This window comes from Camellia sinensis, chromosome 6, assembly GCF_055761805.1.
Source record: "Camellia sinensis isolate YWXY chromosome 6, ASM5576180v1, whole genome shotgun sequence".
Classification (NCBI taxonomy): domain Eukaryota; kingdom Viridiplantae; phylum Streptophyta; class Magnoliopsida; order Ericales; family Theaceae; genus Camellia; species Camellia sinensis.
Window position 1 is genome coordinate 139,447,424 of NC_138966.1, and position 23,533 is coordinate 139,470,956.

Sequence of the window (23,533 nt, forward strand, 5' to 3'; positions counted from 1 at the left end):
GTGTACTTCGATAGTCAAAGTGCCATTTGTTTGGCAAAGAACCAAGTTCATCATTCCCACACCAAACACATTGATGTTCGTTTCCATTTCGTCCGAGAAATTGTGAATGAAGGGGATATTCTGCTTCAAAAGATTAGTACTGCAGATAATCCGACCGATATGCTCACAAAAGTGGTTTCTGCGATCAAGTTCCAACACTGTTTGGACTTGGTCAATATCTCTCGGAACTGAGCACCTTCAGGTGCATGGTAGTGTTGATCTATCACTATGTTAGATAAAGAATCCTCGCCAAGGTGAAGATTTGTTAAAGATTGGCTCAGATTTTCAACGATGGCTGCTGATTGATGGTTGCCATAAATGCTGATTGATGGTTGCCATAAATGATGGTGGTTGCCATAAATGAAGTTGGCAGCTTGTCTCTTCCATTGATCTATAAATGGGTAATGAATCAGAGGAGTTTTGTGTGGTAAGTTGAAGAGAGAATACAGAGCAAAGAGAGAGAATTATAGAGTGTGTAATTCTTTGTTCCAAATATAGTAAAATCCGCTGCCTGTGGACGTAGGCGATTTGTCGAACCACGTAAATCTTTGTGTGTTCTTACTTGTGTGCTTGTGTGTGATTGTTTTCTGCCTCCTAGGAACAACATAAAGGCCAAGATTGTTTATGTTAGCTACAGTATTTAGGATTTTTGTGGTCTTTTGATAAATCATAAATGTTTGCATGAGTGACTTTTCTTGTTTTTTTTATTGCTAGTGACTTTTCCTGTTGATGTTTTGCAGCCTATAACTGGATATGGAGTGGCTAGAGTTTTGAATTCTGGACATCCAAACTTTAAGAAAGGTGACATGGTTTGGTTAATGACTGGATGGGAAGAATATAGTGTCATTAAAGACCCACAAAGCCTATTTAAAATTCAAAATGTAGATATGCCTCTTTCTTATTATACAAGAATCCTTGGTAAGTTTGTTTAATTTGTTTGTTTCAACTACTGGAAGCGTAATACGTAGTTTTCTTATATTTTTCTTAGTTACAAGAATCATTTTATTCTTTGCATAACATCTCTGCTTAAGGAGGTTAGCAGGATATGAAGCTGAAAAGCCTTCTTCGTTTCACTTATTTTTGTCTAACTGTAAGAAGGTCAACAATTATACTTAGTGAGATCACCAAGGCGATCATTTGAGCAGGCATTGATATTATGAGAACGTTCATTCTGAGAACTGGCTGCTTGACATTTGAAGGAACAGAATGAGCTTCCACTAACTTTTACTAGCATATTAGTTTGGAATTATGAAGTGATAATATGTGCTCTCTCTCTCTCTCTCATATTTGAAATTTTTTCTCTATAATGACATAATGGGCCATTAATTGCACTAGCCTTAGCTCCAATATGTGGGGTCTTTGGGAAGCTTCTTTATGTTCAATTTTGAAGATTAAAGGAACTTGTAACTAGACATGCTAAATTTATGGATCCTGTTGACGTCTGAAGAATGAAATTTGAAATGTGACACTAGAAGACTCCTTCCTCTCTCTCTCTCTCTCTCTCTCTCTCTCTCTCTCTCAAAAACACAAATGTTTGTAGAAACTCTCTTTTCATTTACTATGTTTTAATTTAATGAATAACTTCCTTTCTTATTTTTGGGCTGGCAGTTTCCACTAATTAAACTGAATATACCAACTTAATCTGTCTTCTTTTTCTTTTTTCTTTTTTCTTTTTTTCTCCTTTTTTCTTAAACCTTATAATTAAGGCCGAATTGTGCAACACTAAGGCCATTAATTAGGATCTCTTAACTTTACTTGCTTGTCAAACCATATATTTTATGTCTATTTAATGTCAATCAAGTTGTACGTAGTGGGAGCATAAAATGAGCAAAAATGCAGGACTTGTGGTGAAAAATTGTTCCCGCACGTGCATTGACTTTTTCCGCACGTGTGGCAACACCTCAAAAATCGTGCCACTGATTTAAACCTGTTTGAAAGATAGCAGAGGTATAAAAAGGCAGAAAAGAGGCTGGAATAGGGTTCCAAAATTTTGAAAGAGAAAGAGGAGGCTAGGGTTTGGAAAAGAGGTGATTCTCAATCTTCAAAGCAAATTCCCATGGAGGGTTCCATCTCTTTCATCTCTTCCCACTCCTTCATGAGTGGCTAGGCTTTTCTTTTCTAGGGTTTTGATGAAACCCTAGCTATGTAATTAGGTTTTCTTTTTGGTTTTTTGATTATGTAAAGGTTTGAATAAATGTATGGTGTTTCAAAAGTTTCATATATATATATATATATATATATATTTCACTATTTCTTCAAATATTCAGCTTTTTGTGATTGTTGAACGCTTTCCATACAATAATTTTATATTCCTTCATATTCAAGGTATAAGACGAACCATAATACGAGGGACGAGTCGTGTCACTACCCTAGTTTAGAGCGAACGATTCGTACTACTTGAGATGGTTCGTGCCCGTACATTGAACGTGATGATTTTCTTGATAAATGCTTTGAACTTGTAGTTGCGAAGTATTATTCCGTTCGAACCGTAGCATAATTGATTTTAAATAGAAACCTTATTTACGTAACTAGTGGTGAACTCATTACCCTAGGTTTTTTCCCAAATCAATAAATTCATCTTTATTTATAATTGCTAGTTTATTCGCTTATTTAATTTAATTATTATTAGGTTATGAACAATCAATATTTTTATCAAAATTAATTTAGGAATTTAACAATTAAATTAGTTTTATTTTCCAATTGTCCCTGTGGATTGATACTTGGACTTATCATTATTCCAAGGAATTCGGTATAGTTTAGTGTTTAATTTTGGTGTGTGTAATGACCATCAAATTTTGGTGCACTTACTGGGGACTTCTGGGGAAATTGAGTACTTTAAAGTTACATTCCTATTTTAATTTTTGGTTTAGCATTTTATATTTTTTTTGTTGCTAAGTGTGCAGAGTGTTTGCAAGTGAAGCTATTACCAAAGTACAAGCGGAGCGCAACCAAGCTTTAAAAACAAACCGCAGCACCAACGTGCTTTAAAAAAAACAAAAAAAAAAACAAAAGCAAATACTTGCGACCAAAGCACCAAAGTGCTACAACTAGAGAGCTCAAGTGAAAATTGGGGATAACGTCTACACGTCAAGTACCCGCAAGACGAATAAAGCGTTTTCATTAAATCGCTGTGACTATTCTCTTCTTTGGTATTTTGCTTTCATAACTTAGTGCACAGAGTCAGAACTTAGTGTGTGTGTGTGTGTGTGAGTAGTGTATGCACGGGCGCCATTCTCGTTGCCCTAAATTGTGGAATTTGGACCTTAAACTAGAAAGGACTCTTAGGAAACTTAGGGCATTTTCCCCATGTTCCTAGGCTTGAATACCCTTATCCATAATTCGAACCAATAGAGATGGAAAACCCGAATGGCCTAAATGGGCCCAACCGGACCCTTAAGGATTATTTCACACCCACTGCATATACATCACCATCACCATCACCATCATGCATCTAGTTACCCGACACCACTGTTGCTCATTACGAGATTAAGTCCAGCACCATCCAAATGCTTCCATCATTCCATGAACTAGCTCATGATGACCCTTACAAACATCTGAATGAATTTTTGGAAATTTTCTCTACAGTGAAGATCCAGAATTTCACCAATGAGGTCCTAATGTTGCGTTTGTTTCCATTTTCATTAAAGGACAAAGCCAAACACTGGATGAACTCCTTATCTGCTAATTCAATCACAACTTGGGACTAATTACAGCAAAAGTTTTTGGAGAAGTACTTTCCCATTGGTAAGACTAACCAACTCAAGCGAGCCATCACCAATTTTATTCAAATTGATGGCGAGCAATTTCATGAGACATGGGAGAGACTTCGTGACCTTCTTCAACAGTGTTCCCACCACCAAGTGCCTGATTGGCAACTTGTGCAGACTTTTTACTATGGCTTAACCGAGTCTCACCGCCAAATGGTGGATTCTTCTTGTGGTAGGACATTCATGTCCAAAAATGACGCTGAGGCATGGAAATTATTTGAGAACTTAAGTGATAATTCCCTTCACTATGCATCCATAGCCCGGCAAGTCTAGTGACTAGTAGTTGAAGCCCCGAAAAGAGGGGGCATTTATGAGGTAGGGCAAAACCTAGAGTTAGCCCAACAGGTAGAGGCATTGTCCCACAAGATGGACTAATTATTAGCTTCGGGACATGACCCTACACAGAAAAATCAGCCTTAATTTCACGAGGCATGTGTTATTTGTGCGAGCCATGCTCATGACTTGAGTGAGTGTCCTTCGGCATCACAATTTCTGGAATTAGTCTAAGAGCATATGAATGCGGCTTAAGGATTCTCCAACCCGGGTAATGACTCATATTCTAATACATATAATCCGGGATGGAGAAATCACCCTAATTTTTCATGGAGACCTCCGTCCCAAGGCATTTCTTACAATCCTCCACCGCTAAGGCAGAATTTTAATAATTTTGCCAACCAATCTTCTTACCGACCACTATAACCTTACCGACCACCACAACCTTACTAGCAACCACAACCCCTGCATATTCCTCAAGGCAACTCGGCCTTTGAGACTTAAGTGTTAGAAGTTCTCTTAGAACCTAAGGGGTTAACACCAGTAGTTCACTCCCATACTCACTCCATTGCCAAGCTAGAGGCTCAATTAGGTCAAATGGCTAATAACATGAATAGCGGAGAGGAGGAAAAATTACCGAGTCAGATTGTGGCCAACCCTAAAGGTCAATATGGGGTAGAGAGGTCGGGTGGGAGTAGAAAGCACCATGAGCAGGTGCAAGTGGTGATTACTTTGAGAATTGGGAGAGAGTTAAAGCCTTGGCTGGTTGCGTCTGATACAACAAAGGCTAAGAAAGGTGATCACGGTGGGCAACCCAAAGAGAGCAAGGGTGAGGGAGAAACACCTAAGGAGGATGACTTAGCCCCTAGCACTTCACAAGAGCCTAAGGCACCCGTTTCCCAATGCCTTGATACATCGTCCCCTTTTCATAAAAAGGAAGCATCCATGGAAGCAATTATGGAGATTTTTAAACAAGTGAGAATCAACCTCTCCCTGTTGGAGGCGATTAAGCAAGTACCCTCCTATGCTAAATTTCTAAAGGACCTTTGTACGCAAAAGTGTAAATCTAGGACACAAGTGTCCCAAAAGGTCATACTTACGAGGCAAGTAAGCTCCATCTTGTTGAATGACACACCCCCTAAGCTTAAAGACCCAGGTGCCCCAACCATTGCATGCATTATAGGGGACCATTTCATTGATAGGGCCTTATTAGATTTAGGGGCTAGTGTCAATTTGTTGCCATACTCTGTGTATGAAGAATCCAGGCTTGGCGAGTTGAAGCCCACTACTGTTACTCTCCAGTTGGCTGACCGGTCCCTCAAAGTGCCACATGGCATGATTGAGGATGTGCTAGTACAGGTCGATAGGTTTTATTTTCCAGTTGACTTTTTTGGTTTTAGATATGGAACCGATAGCCAGCTCTAGGAAACAAATCTTGGTGATCTTAGGCCGACCTTTCTTAGCTACGACCAATGCATGCATAAATTGTCGTACTGAGGTTATGGAAGTTTCATTTAGGAATATACAAGTGAAACTCAATGTTTTCCAAGCATCTCAATAACCCCATGAAAGATAGGAGTGTTTATTTGTTGATGTTATGGATGGGATTGTGGAGGAGGCTTTACCCTCCATTCTTGTAAAGGACCCTCCAGAGGCTTGTCTAGCTCATTTTGGGTTCGAGGATTTTGATATTGACGGGTCAGTTGAAGAGGTGAATGCCTTACTTAATTCTTCTTCCACAATGGATTTTTTTCTGTGGAAAGCCCGGTTTGAGTCCCTTTCTCCTCTGTCTAGAGAGCCTGCCATACTATCCTTAGTCACACCACCACACAAGTGGTGCCTAAGAAATAGGGCATCACTGTTGTAGAGAATAAGCAAAGAGAGTTAGTCCCCACACGAACCATTACTGGGTGGCAAGTGTGTGTAGATTATAGGAGATTGAATTCCATAACTAGGAAGGATCATTTTCCTTTTCCATTTATTGATCAAATTCTTAAGAGATTAGCAGGGTAGGATTTTTATTGTTTTTTTGATGGCTACTCAGGATATAATCAAGTCCCACTGTATCCCGCTGACCAAGAAAAGATTACGTTCACTTGCCATTTTGGCACTTTTGCTTACAAGCGCATGTCCTTTGGGCTATGTAATGCACCAGCAACTTTTCAATGGCGTATGATAGACATTTTTTCTAACATGGTAGAGAAATTTTTAGAGGTTTTCAGGGATGACTTCTCCATGTTTGGGCCGTCTTTTGAGGAATGTCTCCAGAACTTAACCAAAGTCCTTATTCGTTGTGTGGAGACAAACCGGATTTTGAGTTGGGAAAAAAGTTATTTTATTGTTCGTGAGGGTACAGTGTTGGGACACATTGTGTCTCCTCAAGGCAAAGAGGTTGACAAAGCTAAGGTTGACCTCATTGCAGGCCTTCGTCCACCCAATTCTATGTATCAAATTATGTCTTTCCTAAGGCATGCAGGTTTTTACCGTAGGTTCATCAAAGACTTTAGTAAAATATCACGTCCTTTGTGTAGTTTACTTGCTAAGGATGCCCCTTTTTATCTTTGATGAGGCATGTTTGAAAGCCTTTGAAACACTAAGAGTGGCCCTTACTACCGCCGTAATCATGAAATCACCGGATTGGTCGCTTCCCTTTGAAATCATGTGTGATGCCTCAGATTATGCTGTCTGGGCTGTGTTGGGCCAAAAGGTCAATAGGGCACCATATGCTACATACTATGCTAGTCGCACTCTCTAGGATGCACAATTGAAGTACACTACCACTGAGAAAGAGTTGCTAGATGTGGTCTTTGTCTTAGATAAATTCCGGTTCTATCTTCTAGGTTCCAAGGTCATAGTCTTTATTGATCATGCCGCTTTGTGGTATTTACTATCAAAAAAATAGACCAAACCTAGGTTAATTAGATGGATTTTGTTGCTTCAGGAATTTCACCTAAACATCCGAGATAAGAAAGGATCTGAGAATGTGGTGGCAGATAACCTCTCCCGAGTCCTTGTCGAGTATACTAGTGACCCTTTAATTTTGCATGATTCGTTTCTGTACGAACAACTTCTTGTGGTGCCACGAGCGACCCCCCGTGGTTTGCACATATTGTGAATTACTTGGCCATTGGGCAAATTCCTCAAAATTGGTCTAAGCAAGACAAAGACCGATTCTTTTCGCAGGTCAGGTATTATTTTTGGGAGGATCCAGAATTGTTTAAATATTGCTCTGACCAAGTGATCCGACAGGTGTGTGCCGGAGAGTGAGGTGCATAGCATTCTTACATTTTGTCATTCTTCTACATGTGGCGGTCATTTTAGTGGGCATAAAACGGATGCCAAGATTTTACAAAGCGGGTTTTATTGGCCCACTATTTTTAAAGATGCCCATTAATTTTGTAGAACTTGTTTGCGCTGTTAGCAAATATGTTCGATATCTCGTCGTGATATGATGCCAATATCCCCTATTCTTGTGGTAGAGATCTTTGATGTTTGGGGGATTGATTTATGGGCCCTTTCCCATCATCATTCAGGTTTGAGTATATTCTCTTAGCAGTGGATTATGTGTCTAAGTGGGTGGAGGCAATAGCTACCTGATCAAATGATCATAAAGTAGTAATCCAATTCTTGCATGAAAATATCTTTAGTCATTTTGGGTTTCCTAGAGCCATAATAAGTGATCAGGGTACGCATTTTTGTAACTACTTCTTTGAGTCAGTAGTTAAGAAATACTCTATCACTCATAAAGTTGGCACTCCCTACCACTTTCAAACTAGTGGCCAAGTGGAAGTCTCTAATAGGGAGGTGAAGCACATAATAGAGAAAACGGTGAGGCCAAATAGGAAAGATTGGTCAAAATGCTTGATTGATGCATTATGGGCCTACCGCACTGCTTATATGACACCCATTGGGATGTCACCATATAGGACGGTGTTTGGCAAAGCTTGCCATGTCCCAGTTGAACTTGAGCACCGAGCATTGTGGGCCATAAAGAAGTTTAACTTCTACATGGCCGCAACTGGGCTCAACCGAAAATTGCAACTTAATGAGGTAGAGGAAATTCGAAATGATGCATATGAGAGTTCAAAAATTTTAAAAGCTCGAACTAAGGAATTCCATGATAAACACATTAATAGAAAATCCTTTGAACCCGGCCAAAAAGTATGGCTTTTAAACTCAAAATTGAGACTCTTTCCGTGTAAGCTTTTTAACTCAAAATTCCATGTACGAGTCACTTACTGAGGTAAGACTGTTATCCACTTGTCACGACCCAAACCCGCCCTTATAGGTTTAGCATCGTAACCAGCCAATAATCCTGGGATTATCGAAGGCCTCTAAGACAGATTAACATAATATTAGGGGCTAGTGGAAGCAAATAACAAATATACAATGTCCATTGAGCTGTGCAGACTTATATGAGATAGAAAAATTTTAAACTTTTTATATACATATATACACATCATCCTTACGTCATCATATATATACGGATTAGACAAAAGGGACTTAGCCCTATTTACAAAATATACAAAGACTTGTTTAACCAAACAAGAAAACAAAAATTAAACTTTAAATCACATAGCCATAACCACTTGACATATCCGGAACCTCCACAGGAGGCACATAGGTTGGCTGACAAAAACAGATTCCAGGCAGACGCCTCTAAGCCTGATCACATGCCTAATCACCTACATACATAAATAATACAATGAGCTGGAGCTCAGTGAATAATAACAAAGTAAAGGGTTTTAATAAATGATATCCATCACATAGTCAAGAATTAGAGTATATATCAAAAATAGATTCTTATCAGAAATAGAGTCTTATGCATATTCAAATTTCCATCAGAAACAGGTTCATATTCATATTCTTATTCAAATCATATACAGAAATCAGAGTTCATTCTTAATCATACATGGTACATCCATTAGCGTTATCTTGCTTGTTAGTTCCATAAGGAACCTCCGGTATCGGGAAACTTATAACTTGCTTGAACCACGGTACTATTACCCCCCGGCAAGGGCCATGAGACCATGGTATTATTACCCCCAAGCAAGGGCCTTGCTTAAAAGGCACGGTATTGTTACCCCCGGGCAAGGGCCTTGTACTTGTAGACCACGGTATTATTACCCCCGGGCAAAGGCCTTGTGCTAAGGATGCCACGAATACATTTCAGAAATTTGGACAATCATTCATTCATACAAAACATCGCATTTCAAAAAACTAATCATTTCATAGCATTAGAAAATAATTAAAGTTAAACATAACTTTACAGAGTTATTACTCACAAATGGCTCCGCTAGCAAATCAGATAATCAGATAATGCAGACAAATCAGATAGATCAGGCAAAAGATAATGCGTGACCTACACAAACCCATAACATATATACATTGAAACACTATTAATTCCTTGATCAAACGTGACTTTTCTTGTCTTCTGTTTAAATAATCTGAAGGTCTACTACACTTATTCTTTCTTTATTCAAATGAATCGGGTTCTCGTTTCACATATTCTTTCATTACTAAATTATTCTTTTCTAAATAAACCAATTTCTTACTTGGCTTCTTAATCAATTATCACTAAGTCAATGACTTATCCTTTAACCAATTAATTTATGTTGATTGGTAGTTTATTAATCTTGTTAAGTCATAATTCTTGCCTAAGAATGCTTGTAAGTGCAAGAGAATGGAAATTGAAATATGAAACTACTTTTCACAATTTTCTGAAACAGGACTCTTCGCTCGAGCGCAACATTGCTCGCTCGAGTGCATCCCTTGGTCTGCAAAAATACTGGTTACTTGTATTCTACGGTTGAGCGATGATGACAAATTTTGGGTTTTCTAGAATGTTGTTTAAACTTCAAAACACATTACCAAGGCTTCAAATTCATGCATGACTCACTCGAATATGCAAAAACATTCTCAATTCATATATTTAAAGCTAATTCCGTGATTTTAATTCAAATTTAAACCTTAGATTTCATATTTAAAAATCATCTTTCAATTCTTTCTTTGTTTAATGAAACTTAAAATTGAATTTATAAAGCCCTTTCAAAAATATTTGAATGTATGAAATTTAAATCAAAGTCGAACTAATTTTTGATTCTCAAATATAAATTATAATTTATTTCCATATTTGTCCAAATTTAAATTTCATTCATTTTCTTCATATCAAGCCCAATTTCAAACCCACAATTCTAAAACATGAATTGGTCTTCCAAAACTCTTAAAAATTCATAATGGATGTACAATTGAAACTCAATTTCATGTTAAGACAACAAAATTCTATTTCTTCTTGATTTTCAAAACATAAATCAAACATGTGAGCCATAATTTTTTTTTGAAAACATTCAAGATATATATATATATATATATATACTGTTATGTTATGCAAGATCTTCAAAACCAAGTTCAAAATGATGAAACATGAGACATGCAACCATGGATGTGGACTTAGTTTACTATTCATCATCTTCTTGACATTTCCCAACAAAGTTCATGTAATTAAGCCCAATTACTTCATGAATTTAACCTTTAGATGAGTTTCCTACAAGATTTTAGCTTAAATTTCATAACTAGAGCTTTAATTTGTTGAAATCCTTGAGCTTTTCTCTCTCTTTCTTTACTTCCCTTCTTGTATTTTTCTTTCCTTGACTCTTGGATTGAGTTCCAGCACAAAGTCTCTCTCTCCCTTTCTCTCTTCTCTCTCTCTGCGTTTAGAATGGTTCTTCCACAAATGAATGGTTGAACAAAACAAAATATAGGCTTTAAAGGTTCTAGAATTTATTTCAATATACATTTCATTTTAATTAATTTGAGTGGGAGTAGATTAGTCACTAAATATCTATTAGTTTAATTAATCACCTCTTAATTTTAATTAATCTTGATTAATCAAAATTTAATTAATCAAAACTAATCACAAGTCCCACATAATTTAATTAGTTCAATTGACTTCAATTAATGCCCAATTAATTATAATTAAATTTATCAATCTGAATCAGATTTTTAATCATACTCCCAAAAGGCTCCAAATATCAAATCAAACTTATTGCCATCATCAATTTTGGTTTCTTAAATCATTAAGGTCTTCAATTTCAAATTGAACATTAAAATCGTCGCCAATAAATTACATACTCAAGTGAATACCTCAATTGAATGCCCCATTAATAAATTTAATTCATCATAATCTTAATTCCCAATTCTCATAACTTAATTAACTCCAATTCGTACCCAATTAATCAAATCTTTGTTTTACAAATCTGAATCAAATATTTAATTAAACTCCCATATGGTCCGATATTCGAAATGAAAATAATTCAATTCACCATTTGTACTATCTTAGGCCATTTAGGCTTTCAGTTTCTAATTCCAAAATAAATCTTCAATAGATTCACATACGAATCAATCTCCATAATTTTCATAAATCTCATATTAAATTAGAATAATTGGCAATTAAATTTCAAATATCCTTAATTAATTAAGGGCTAATCATTTTACGTGATGGGGTCGTTACACCACTATTGATGGCCACCTTGTCAGCATCACAAAATCCATGATTGCCCAAGCGTTAGGGTTCTTTTCCAAGACAGAACAAGAGCCTTTATCGGAAGTTGAGGGCTGACAATCCATACACAGCCTTATCCAAGAGTACTTCCCCGGGGTCCACGGTGACACATGTTACACGTGCTTGCGCCGGAGCAAGCTACTTGGCCGCTTGTTGTTCATTGACTTAGTGATATATAAGAATGCCCTTCCACTTGGGCATAAAGGTGAGCGCCGCCTAGAGTTTGTCCGAGTCCTACATGCTTACCAACATAGTTATCAGGTCCCGCTTGCGCACGTCATTTGGATGCATATGCGTAAATTTCTGCAGGAGGTCATTCAGCCTCAACCTATGCAGAACCTGACTTAGCCCCTACCATTTGCCAACTTGCTCACACTTGTCTTCAAGCTGCACGGCCTCTCAATTGATCCGACTGAGGAGATTGACACAGCTTATCTGACTTTTGGGCAACGGGAATGGCAGCATAGCGTATCCCGCATCCCACAACAAGTTGGTGCCTCGGTTGATGAGGCCCAAGACCCTGTCCACGACCAACCACCTCATCTTGCCTCCCTTGTGCCACCCCAAGGGGACCCATTATACATGACTCGCGAGGTGTACTTATAGCTTCAGCACTCTATGGATCAAGTCCACAATACTCTTCATGATCACCACCAAATCCTCATGGGGTTGGACACGGATTTTCAGGCGCATCGGGATTATTCTCAAGCCGTTTTCAACCAGCTCAACGCTTGCTAGCTCGACATTTAGCAATCAGTTGCATCACTGCAAACTAACTTCTATACATATCACGAGTCGAGTCAGCAGCGTTTTGACCAACTCGGCGCCCAGGTTCAGGACGAAGCATTCGAGACGCGATCATTGATGAACGCCTTGTTTGCCCAACATTTCCCCCCACCGCCACCACTAGATTCTCAATAGTACTAGACTATCATTTTCTTTGTCTCTTTTATTTCTGTATTTACTTTTAGTTGTTTCTCTTTCTTAAAAAAAAATAAAAATAAATAAATAAAAAAATGCGTGTGTGTGTGTGCGCTACTATTTGCCTACCTAGATGTGCACCTACAATCTTTGGTAATATTCTCTCTTGCCTATTTACTTAGCATTTTCTTCCATTGAGGAAAATGTCATATTCAAGTTAGGGCATGAGTGTATTTTATTATGTGCATTTCTATTTGGCTCATAATTCATGCTTATACCTGCTTCACTTGATTGCACTACTTCACTTGATGTTGATTTATTGCTAGTAGGGTGATGATATTTGCATATGTTAATCGGGGAGCAAAGTAGATTTGTATGAAAAGGGTTTATTGGGTAAACACTCGCATATGATGTTTACACTAAGATAGTTGTTTGTGGATGTGATATTAGTACACTTATCATGAGTATGCCTTGACTCACATGAACACACTATCATAGTGGTGACCTCTCTATTATAATCCTTGGTGTATATCATTAATAAATGCTAGTGTTGCAGGAAAGAATAAATGACTAGCCTTGATTCTAAAAAAAAATAAAATAATAAATATAAAAAAAACACTTGACTCATTTGGGTTCGTAACCTCTTTAACTCGAGTTATTAAGCCCGTAAGAGTGTCTTCACACCCAGTGCCTTAAAACCTTCTAGTTTGGGAGTCATTGGCCCAATACTTGCTACATGGGTTAATTGAAAAGCTTAAAGGACCTAGAGATTGTACAGTTAAGGAAAATAAGGAAAAAGACTTGTTTGGATTCGTAGCCTTTTCGACTCGAGTTATTAAGCTCGTAGGGGTGTCTTCACACCTAGTGCCCTAAAACCATCTGGTTTGGGAGTCATTGGCCCAATGCTTGCTACAAGAGTTGATTAGAAAGCTTAATGGATCAGGATATTGCACAGTCTTTAAAAAATAAAAAATAAATAAAACATTTTGACAATCCTGGTTACAAAGTTTAAATCTTGTCTGTATATGTTGGGGGTTATTATGAGTTACACTTGGCTATTATAGTGGTCAGTTAACTAGTTATGGAGATTACACGTTACACCGAGGTTACTGATGATGTGTTCTACTAATATTCACAAGTACATAGAACTTGATTTGTGTAATACTGAATTGCGGTCTTTACTCAATAGATTTCTTCATACTTGTCTACTATGTCTTCAATGACTCATCATGTCTTAATATTGCACTGTAGTGGCACATGAGTTAATTCCTAAGTGGTGTAGTGTGATTGATTATTGATGGATAGATGTGAATATGATAATGTTTGTGGGTATTATGTCTGGAAACCCTCATGAGACTTTACTCGCCCATTGGGGGTAACTTTGTGGTTTAAAAACTTGTTGCATATGCTAAATGCAACCGTTCTTCCCACGAAAGAGGAGATTGCTAGATTTTTTTTTTTTTTTCTTTCCTTCTTTATTCCTTGCTTGAGGACTAGCAAGTTATAAGTTGGGGGATGTGATTAAGGCCAAATTGTGCAACACTGATGCCGTTAATTAGGATCTCTTAACTTTACTTTCTTGTCAAACTATATATTTTATGTTTGTTTAATGCCAATCAAGTTGTACATAGTGGGAGCATAAAATGAGCAAAAATGCAGGACTTGTGGAGAAAAGTTCTTCCCGCAAATGCGTTTTTCTCGCATGTGCGTTGACTTTTCCCGCAAGTGCAGCAGCACCTCAAAAATCGTGCCACTATTTTAAACCTGTTTGAAAGACAACAGAGGTATAAAAAGGCAGAAAAAAGGCTAGAATAGGGTTCTGAAATTTTGAAAGAGAAGAGGAGGCTAGGGTTTGGAAAGAGGTGATTCTCAATCTTCAAAGCAAATTCCCATGGAGGGTTCCATCTTTTCCACTTCTTCCCATTCCTCCATTAGTGGCTAGGCTCTTCTTTTCTAAGGTTTTGATGAAACCCTAGCTATGTAATTAGGTTTTCTTTTTGGCTTTTTGATTATATAAAGATTTGAACAATTGTATGGTGTTTTAGAAGTTTCATATATATATATATATATATATATTCCACTATTTCTTCAAGTATTCGGCTTTCTATGATTGTTGAATGCTTTTCCATACAATAGTTTTCTATTCTTTCATTTTCAAGGTATAAGATGAACCATACTATGAGGGACGAGTCATGTCGCTACCCTAGTTTAGAGCGAACGATTAGTACTACTTGAGATGGTTCGTGCCCGTACATTGAACGTGATGATTTTCTTGATAAATGCTTCGAACTTGCAGTAGTGAAATTTTATTCCGCTCGAACCGTAGCATAATTGATTTCAAATTAAAACCTTATTTACGTAACTAATTGTCACGCCCCGAATTTTTATTACTCGAAAACATTACCAAAACCTGTAAGTTAGGTCCATTTTTTTTTTTTTTACACATATACAAATATCTATTACACTTGAGTAATAGAAATACAATAACACATGTTCTCTCTCTCAATGAATATTACAATGACAACCATACATGCCAATTTCCTATTGTGCTACAAATAAATAAATACAAATACAAAATCCACTTCCTTTATATCTACTATGAAGTTATACAAATGGACTCAAGAACTCCATAAATCTTCAATCAAATAATCTAAACTTTCTTCCTGTAAAAAAAGATAAAACAACAACGGGATGAGCACTAATGCCCAGTAGGAATCTCATAGTTCTAAATCAATAACTAGCACACAGATAAAAATGATCATGCATGCAGGGCGATACCATATAGTAGGGTGACATTTCATAATCTCAAAATATCATAAGTAAGGTATCTTTTTCTCAAAAACTATTGAAATACTTTTAAGAAAAACCTTCAGCCATTAAAATCATCCCTTAACTTTAGAAAACCATAGATCCTTGTGAAACAACCATATTTAAGAAACAATATCATTTAAAGGTTATTAACCAATCCCCAAAATATTTCTCATTTAATTTTCCATTTTTAATACTTCTCTTTTCCTTTCATTCTTCTTTTCTACTCTTCGTTTTCAATTTAAAACCCCATAACTTCAAGTTTAGGTTCCTTTTTGACTCGCCAACAATTCTCCTGTACTCAATTCACACCGTTAATTACACTCGCAAAGTTTCATTTCAAGATAACACAATATTAATAACCCCTTCAATCCAATCCTTTATTTAATTATAGAACAACGCTCACAATTTACTTTTATTAACACAACTACTTCATTAAGTTTACCATCATAGTCTATAATTCACATATCCATTTTTGGTTTCCATTATTTACAAATAATGCCTATGCACGTTTCCTCTTTGAACCAAACTACATATCAATATGAAATTTCACAAATTCATCACAAGCAACAAATAACATCATCAACTCAACACACTTCTCAACACATAGCTCAACACAATCCACCTTTTGCTAGCTTACAATGGCGGGATAGCGGGCACCCAATTCATCTTCGAAAACCAACCATTTTTGTAATTAATTTCCATGTTCTGAAGAGAATTCTCACAAGGTATATATGGTTATGCTTTTTCCTCAACACAAAAGTAAATGTAAATGCAATGCTATGCCAAGGGTAATCAATGAGGAAAAATATTCAGTTCAATACATTGTTTCAAAATCGCCATGTTCTCAACATTATCATATGATTTCATCAATTTCAAACTTTCAATATTAATTCAATAGGGGCGGTAAATACGATACTGGTAATCCCTAGGCTGGTGTCTGCAAGTAGGCTCAACAAGCACTACCAAACTATCATTTTTACCGGTGCTAACCGGAAGGCTCGACACCTATCCGCTCGGCTTTCGGGTCTTTCACCCTTAACACTCAGGTCAACTTATCAAATTCATTTACACCCCCTATCCGGACTTACCAACGTATTTACCCCATACACATTTCCATATATCTCATACAAATCATTTTTGATCATGAATGCAAATCTCTTCGATTTAGAACCACAATGCACAATAATAAATGAAATTATATGCAATGCAATAATTCCCATAACTCTTAACATTTCTTCATGTTCAAAATTTCTACAATAATGCCACATTCAAAATTTCTCATTTCTTTCCTTCATTATTCGTCACAAACCCACCATTAACTATCCATTCATACCACAATTTCCTCCATCTCAAGATATATATATATATATATATATATATATAAATAGAAGATTACCATTCTTGCAAACACATTATGGAATTTATAATCAGTCACTTCGATTTCAAGATAGAAAGGAATTGTATGGACATCTTTCACATTTTTCCAAAAATCCCTGAATGTCTAGGGTTTTCACCAAAAACCAAACATTTCTCATCCCCATAAAGAAACCCCATTAAATCATTCTCTTGATTTTAATAACCAAGCAAACCCACAAGTATTTAGTAAAATGATTTGGGATTAAACCCATTTTGGAAACTCTACATTTTAGATCACAAAAACCAAAATCAACATAATCAATACAATTCCACATAATCATCACAATTCAACATAAGCAACATGATTCAACTCAACATCATTAAATATAATTCAACATAATTCAAGAGGAATTCTTAAATCCCATTTCAACATTTCATAACCGAGTTTATGTCATCTATATCATTAATAAATCATTTCCCTCAATTTCCTTTCTCATTATAACATGATTTACAATGCTCATAACAAAGTTCATTTGCAAATTTTAAACATAATTTTCAAACATAACCAAATTCCAATTAAACTTGTACATATATAATTCAACCTACCAATTTCATGATTCTACTTTCAATTTGTGCCAAATCATTGGTTACCATCATGAATCAACCTAGGGTTTCAAGAAGAAATCTAGAAATTTTAAGAAAAATTCAAACTTCTTAACCCATTACTTTTTATTCCAACTTTCCCATTAATTATACACCTAGGGTTCATAATCCACTATTTTAACCCATCAATTGAACTCCTAACATCTCAAGCCCTAAACCCTCAATTCTCATAATATACTCTATATGCTCAAAAATGTAGGTTTTGTATATATATAATCAAAATACCACAAATCTATCTATTAATGTAAGCATTGAACGAGAACTAGGACTCCTACCTCAAGAATCAAGCAAAGGAGCGAAGCTTTGATGAGAATCCATCACAAATCCGAGCTTCAATCGGTTGAAAATGTTGATCTTCTCTTAGTTCTCCATCCTTGATGCAAGATCCATGGTGGATTTGTTGATAAAAGTTGAGGAAATCAAGGTTTTTAGGGCTAGGTTTTCGGACCTAGAATGGAAGGAAAGAAGAGGGAAAAGAAAATGTAAGAAATTATCTAAAAATCACGTTTTTGAAGCTGGTGAATCGCACAGTCCCGCACGTGCGTCGCTTTTCCCGCTCGTGCGGACCTGCTTCCAGCACAGATATGAAAACTTCAAACGGGTATAACTCTCTCATCCGGACTTCGTTTTAGGTTGTTCTTGTGTCCAAATTGAAGCCCTGGAAATAAGCTTTCCAATGATTCTAGCCTCACATCCAAATTCAAAGTGTGGAAAAAGAAAAAGGCAAAAGAGTGACGGCTGATCATAGGCGAATTGTTCGAATTAAAGTTTTTGGTCCAATCTTTCTCTACCATCATGTTACCACCTCAATCGATGCCCCAAAATAGAAAAAATAAGGAGGTTCCAAACATCACCCAAGGGTCCTCAATTATAATATTTAAAGTTCACTTGTCAACCCATCAATATCAAGAGTCCGACAACCATACAAGTTTTAAGGTGACGGGCACCACTATACATCAATCCAATATGAATTTAAAATCCGAGTCATTATACCAGTGGTGAACTCATTGCCCTAGATTTTTTCCCAAATCAGTAAATTCATCTTTATTTATAATTGCTAGTTTATTCGCTTATTTAATTTAATTATTATTACGTTATGAACAATCAAACTTTTTATCAAAATTAATTTAGGAATTTAACAAATAAATTAGTTTAATTTCTCAATTGTCCCTGTGGATCGATACATGGACTTACCATTATTCTAAGGAATTCGATATAGTTTAGTGTTTAATTTTGGTGTGTGAAACGATCCATCACCTTATTATACATTATAGTGGTAATGTTTGTTCATGAGCTTCTTTGTAATTATAACTACTGCCTATCAAGGGAATTATGATTATGACGACACAGCCTAACCCCTAGAGTTTGAGTATTTGATAACTTTTGAATTTCCTAGTCAATCAAAATAAATAGAGCCTTTGATCCCAATGTTTGCTCATTGAGGAAGTCGTAGTATGAACTTTATTGGGAACAATATTCCTGGTAGTTTGCTGGTTGTGCTCAAGATGTAAAAGATCTAAAGATGGTTATTAATATTATTATACAATGCGATTGATAGATACATCATTTTTTTCATGCATACCAGCATTAGTTTATGTACAGGAAAGAGAAAGAGATAAACCTTCTCGTATAATCCTGTTGATCAAGTCTGTGCTCCTCCGTATGACGTCGCTTTACTCCCTGAAAATACAAACGTGAGCTAGCCGGCGGGTGTGTGCCGGATACCTCTCCAGTGCCTAAGTCAGCAGAATAGACAAATAGACAAAAAGCTCTGTGTATTCGAGAATCAAAGTTATGTTACCTCTCCACAGGTAATGTTGTGAGCTTTTATAGGTTCCGTGTGGCACAATCCTAGTAGGACTCTTACTCCTCCATGTAGAGTCCTCCTAGGAATCACATTCTTGAAAGATAATGCTTATTCCTCAACAGCCCCCTCACTGCTTAAACCAAGTGAGATGGTTTTACCACGGTTGGATGTCAATACGACCGAGATAACATGGCCACGCTAAAGCCGCAAACTAGACCGAGCTCCAACTAGCTTGGTTCTTCCTTTCACTGCGCGTGTACCTCGGCTGACATTCTAACTGGGTTGTCTGAAACCGTGCTATCCACAATAAGCTTGGACCGAGCTAACCAATAGCAAGGTTCTGAGGAAAGCTCAACATACTTCGGCCCAACATAGTATGACCGAGCTAACTGTTACCGCACCAACCGTAGCGACCGAGTTAACCACCAAGCTCCTTCGGACCAGACTAATTACATGGCCCTTTTACTCAGCCCTTCTCACCGTGGCCCACAGAATGGCCCATTACCTAGCTCGGCCCAATTTATATATAAATTACCCTCTCAATTGCCCCTTAATTCCATCTGCGCAGCATAATAGGGATTACCTGCTACCAGCCGAGCTAAAACTTTAGCCTTCCAACTGAGCTAAAAACTTTACCATTCCAACAGAGCTAAATTCACACTAGGCTACTTTAACACGTCCGGTCAAAATGTCTCTTTGGCTGTTGTACTAAACCGCTTCCCATTCCACGGCCACGTGGCAGACTGTCATTGGCTCAGCGTAGCTGTCACGCCGTCTTCGTACTTCGTGTATTTTGAAAAGTCCCGTCTTTTTTCCTTCCATTTTTGAAAAGCACCCCTATGTTTTGAATCATTCATGCCATTCATCTCCTTCTCTCTGAACCTCTATTTTTCCCAAACATAGTGCCTAAAAAGAGCTTTCTCTCGTGGCTTTGATCTTCATCAGCTTGTCTTCAAACTTGTAAGTAGCCCAATCCCTTTATGCTTTCCATTTGAATAGTTTACATGTACTATATGTGTTTTCCCACAACACTTCTTCTTCTTTTTTTAAATAGTTTTTCTCTGAAACAAGTAAGAACAACTTGAATGATACCCACCACTATTGATTTTGCGAGAAAACTGAACTGTGATGTCTTAGATCTGAAATCATACTCCAACCGGACTAGGAAGTAGTTTGTAATAGGTGCGAGCCTTAGCAAAACTGAACAACCGAGCTAAGATTTCATGAACACTTGTTGTTTCAAGTAGGTCTAAGAACCTTTTGCTTTACTTAGCCAAGCTAGCGAATTAGATTAGGTTTGCACAATGCCGCACTAGAAAGCCTCAACCATCGACCGAGCTAAATCTTGGGGCTAAACCAGCTCCCTTAGTTCAAACCAAACTAAGATTGCTGCCCCAATGGCTTGACCAAGCTAAAGCCCTTTGCTTAAACCGAGCTAAGTCCAAGTAACCAAGCTAGGACTTTTTTAACCGAGCTAGGACTTTATTTATCTTGCCTATATTTCTTATAGCACGGTCCCACGATCTGTGCTTAACACTATTCTTTTTTACTTTGCAGACTCTGACTAGGTTGGCCAGGCACTCCTCTGATTGCTCAACCGAGCTACTAGGCGTCTTTTCTTAACCGAGCTAATCCTTCAGCTAATTTATTGTTAATTTAACAATCAATGGGTAAATATAGGTTTTTAGTAAACTCACCAGGGGCCATAACCGAATTCCGCAAGGACTACCAAATTCTGTATGATGTCCACCTTTCACTAGCCGAACTAGACACCATCCCCTGGGGAAAACAAGGCTTTGTCCCTTTTAATGTTATTTCCATCGTAGAGTGCGGTCTGCGATTCCCTGTACAACCCCTTCTTTGTGAATTTCTTAGGCAAACCAAGCTCTGCCCTACCCAACTTTCCACCAATTCTTATCGCATAATAAACGGCATTGCCGAGCTAAACCGCCAGGCTGGCCTTAATCTCAGTCTAACCGAGCTCTTCCATCAATACTCCATAGGATCGGCCGAAGATGGTTGGGTTTACTATTTCAGAATAAGGCGCCGGCATGAAAAAATAATAAATGATACCCTGGATAAAGACGTGAATGATGATGACTTCTTTTGGGTATCTGGGAACTTTGAGGACCATCAAGCCCAGATCCCTGGTAACAAAATAAATTGGAACAAGGGTGTAGCAGGTAGGGTTACCTCGACTTTATTTCATGCTTTTCTTTACCTCAGTTTTTACTTTATGAACCGAACTAACTGTTGTCTTCTTTCATGCAGATTTGAACTTTCTTAAGTCCTAATACAGCTACCCCAACTTGAATGTTCTTAGAGCCGCACTATGCTATCCAAACAGAGGCTAGGCCGAGCTATTGAATTTCGAACCGACCTACCGATATAACGGCCGCAGGAAGACTAGATTGACTGATTTCCTCCTTGAACCTTCGCCAGAGCCAGATCCATCCTTGCCTGAAATCAATCTTATCCCACTAACTGCCGAACAAGAAATGGCCAAGAAAAGAGCAGTGAGGGCCCTTCTAACCGAAACAAACCAAGCCGAGATACCACCAGCAAGCCAACCATAAGAGACTGTGGTGGCCTTACCAACCGCTCAGCCTTCATCATCTCGTCCAAGCAATCGTGCTCGGACTTCCACGACCGAGCCACGCCTTGTTCATGAAGAAGATACTATCCCTCCACCAAGCCTTCCACCAAGCCCACAACTGGAGCGCTCCGACCGAGCTAGCTCTTCTAAGTGGGCTCTAAAGATCACTTTTTAGAACCGTACTATTCGGGACACTGATTCAGTGGTCGTTGAAAAGGACCACCTAATGGCATTCAATCTGGCCAAAGGCATTTGCCTTCCACCTGACATGGAGCACCACGACCACCTAACCGAGCTGAAGGCCCTTCGCTCGTCCACAAAATCCATGGTGCTGGTAAGTAGCTCCTTTGCTTGTCTTTCAAATTCTTACGACTTTTTGCTCAGTTGTACTGAAAATTGCCTTACCAACCTTTTGCAGGCTATACAGAAAAACCACATCACTCACAAGCAAGTGTTGGAACTTCGCAAAACCACCAGGTAGTCTATGGCCGAGGCTAATGAAAAGGCAGCCGAGCTGAAAGAGTCCCAACAGAAGACGATCGAGCTAGAGGCCGAGGTGGCTCGACTCACCGAGCTAGTTACCTCGGTTGATGCTGATAAACAAAAGGCCCTAGCCGTGATGAAAGATAAATATCTGCGCGAGCTGGCCAAGCTTGAAGGAAAAAAGAATACCGAAATAACAAAGCATGAGAAGAAGTTGGAGGATGCGGAGGACCGCGGTTTCAAAGATGGTGAAGCCCTATATATCAAGCAGTGTGAAGCTGCAAAGGACCTGTTCTTTAAATGCGGGTGGAGGGGGGCTGTCTCGCAGCTCGGTCATGGACCTGAGACCGAGATCTTCAATCCTCCTTCATATTTTATACCGAGCTCACTGGCGGAGTATGCTGCTACCATTCAGCAACAATTTCTGGAGAAGGAGGATGCAGATGAAGCTCCAGAAGACAACACTCTACCCGGTCTCAGGTCTACCTCTCCAACTCCAGAGGTTTCCATCCCACCTTTGCCACCTGTGGCCGATGTTGTGATTCCAACCGAGCTTAACCAGAGCGTGGTTGCCACAACCGAGCCACCTCTGGGTGAAGACCGGGTGGTTTTAGATGCTGATTTAGATGATCTGTTTGCTTGACTTATGTATTTTTCTTCTTTTTTGCTATTTTGGAAAGAAGTTGTAACCGAGTTGAGGCCCCTCCTTTTGTACTTGATTTGAATCTTCACTGAAATCTTCTTTTGTTGGAACTGTTGTTTCGGTTTACTCTTATGCTTGCCTTTACTTTTTAAAAGTATTCTGAATGTAGTATAACATTTTCCAGCCGAGGTAAATATCTCGATTTTTAGCTTTGCAATCTGACTAGCCATAATTGCCAACCTCTTTAGCCTTGATCCTTATCTCGGCTAAAGAACAATAAGCGTTGGTTTTTCCAGCCAACCACTCTTCAGCCTAGATCCTTACTCCGGCTGAAGAGTACTAAGCGTTGGTTTTTCAAGCCAACCTCTTCAACCTAGATCCTTATCTCGGCTGAAGAATAATAAGTGTTGGTTTTTCCAGCCAACCACTCTTCAGCCTAGATCCTTACTTCGGTTGAGGAGTACTAAGTATTAGTTTTTCCAGCCAACCTCTTCAGCCTAGATCCTTATCTCGGCTGAAGAACAATAAGTGTTGGTTTTTTTAGCCAACCTCTCTTCAGCCTAGATCCTTACTTCGGCTGAAGAGTACTAAGTGTTGGTTTTTCCAGCCAACC

The 23,533-nt window shown here is 38.1% G+C and overlaps 1 pseudogene; it reads left to right on the forward strand.

Annotated features, from left to right (window-relative positions):
- Positions 1–23,533, forward strand: part of LOC114290882 (2-alkenal reductase (NADP(+)-dependent)-like) — a 52,629-nt pseudogene that overhangs the window by 15,657 nt on the left and 13,439 nt on the right.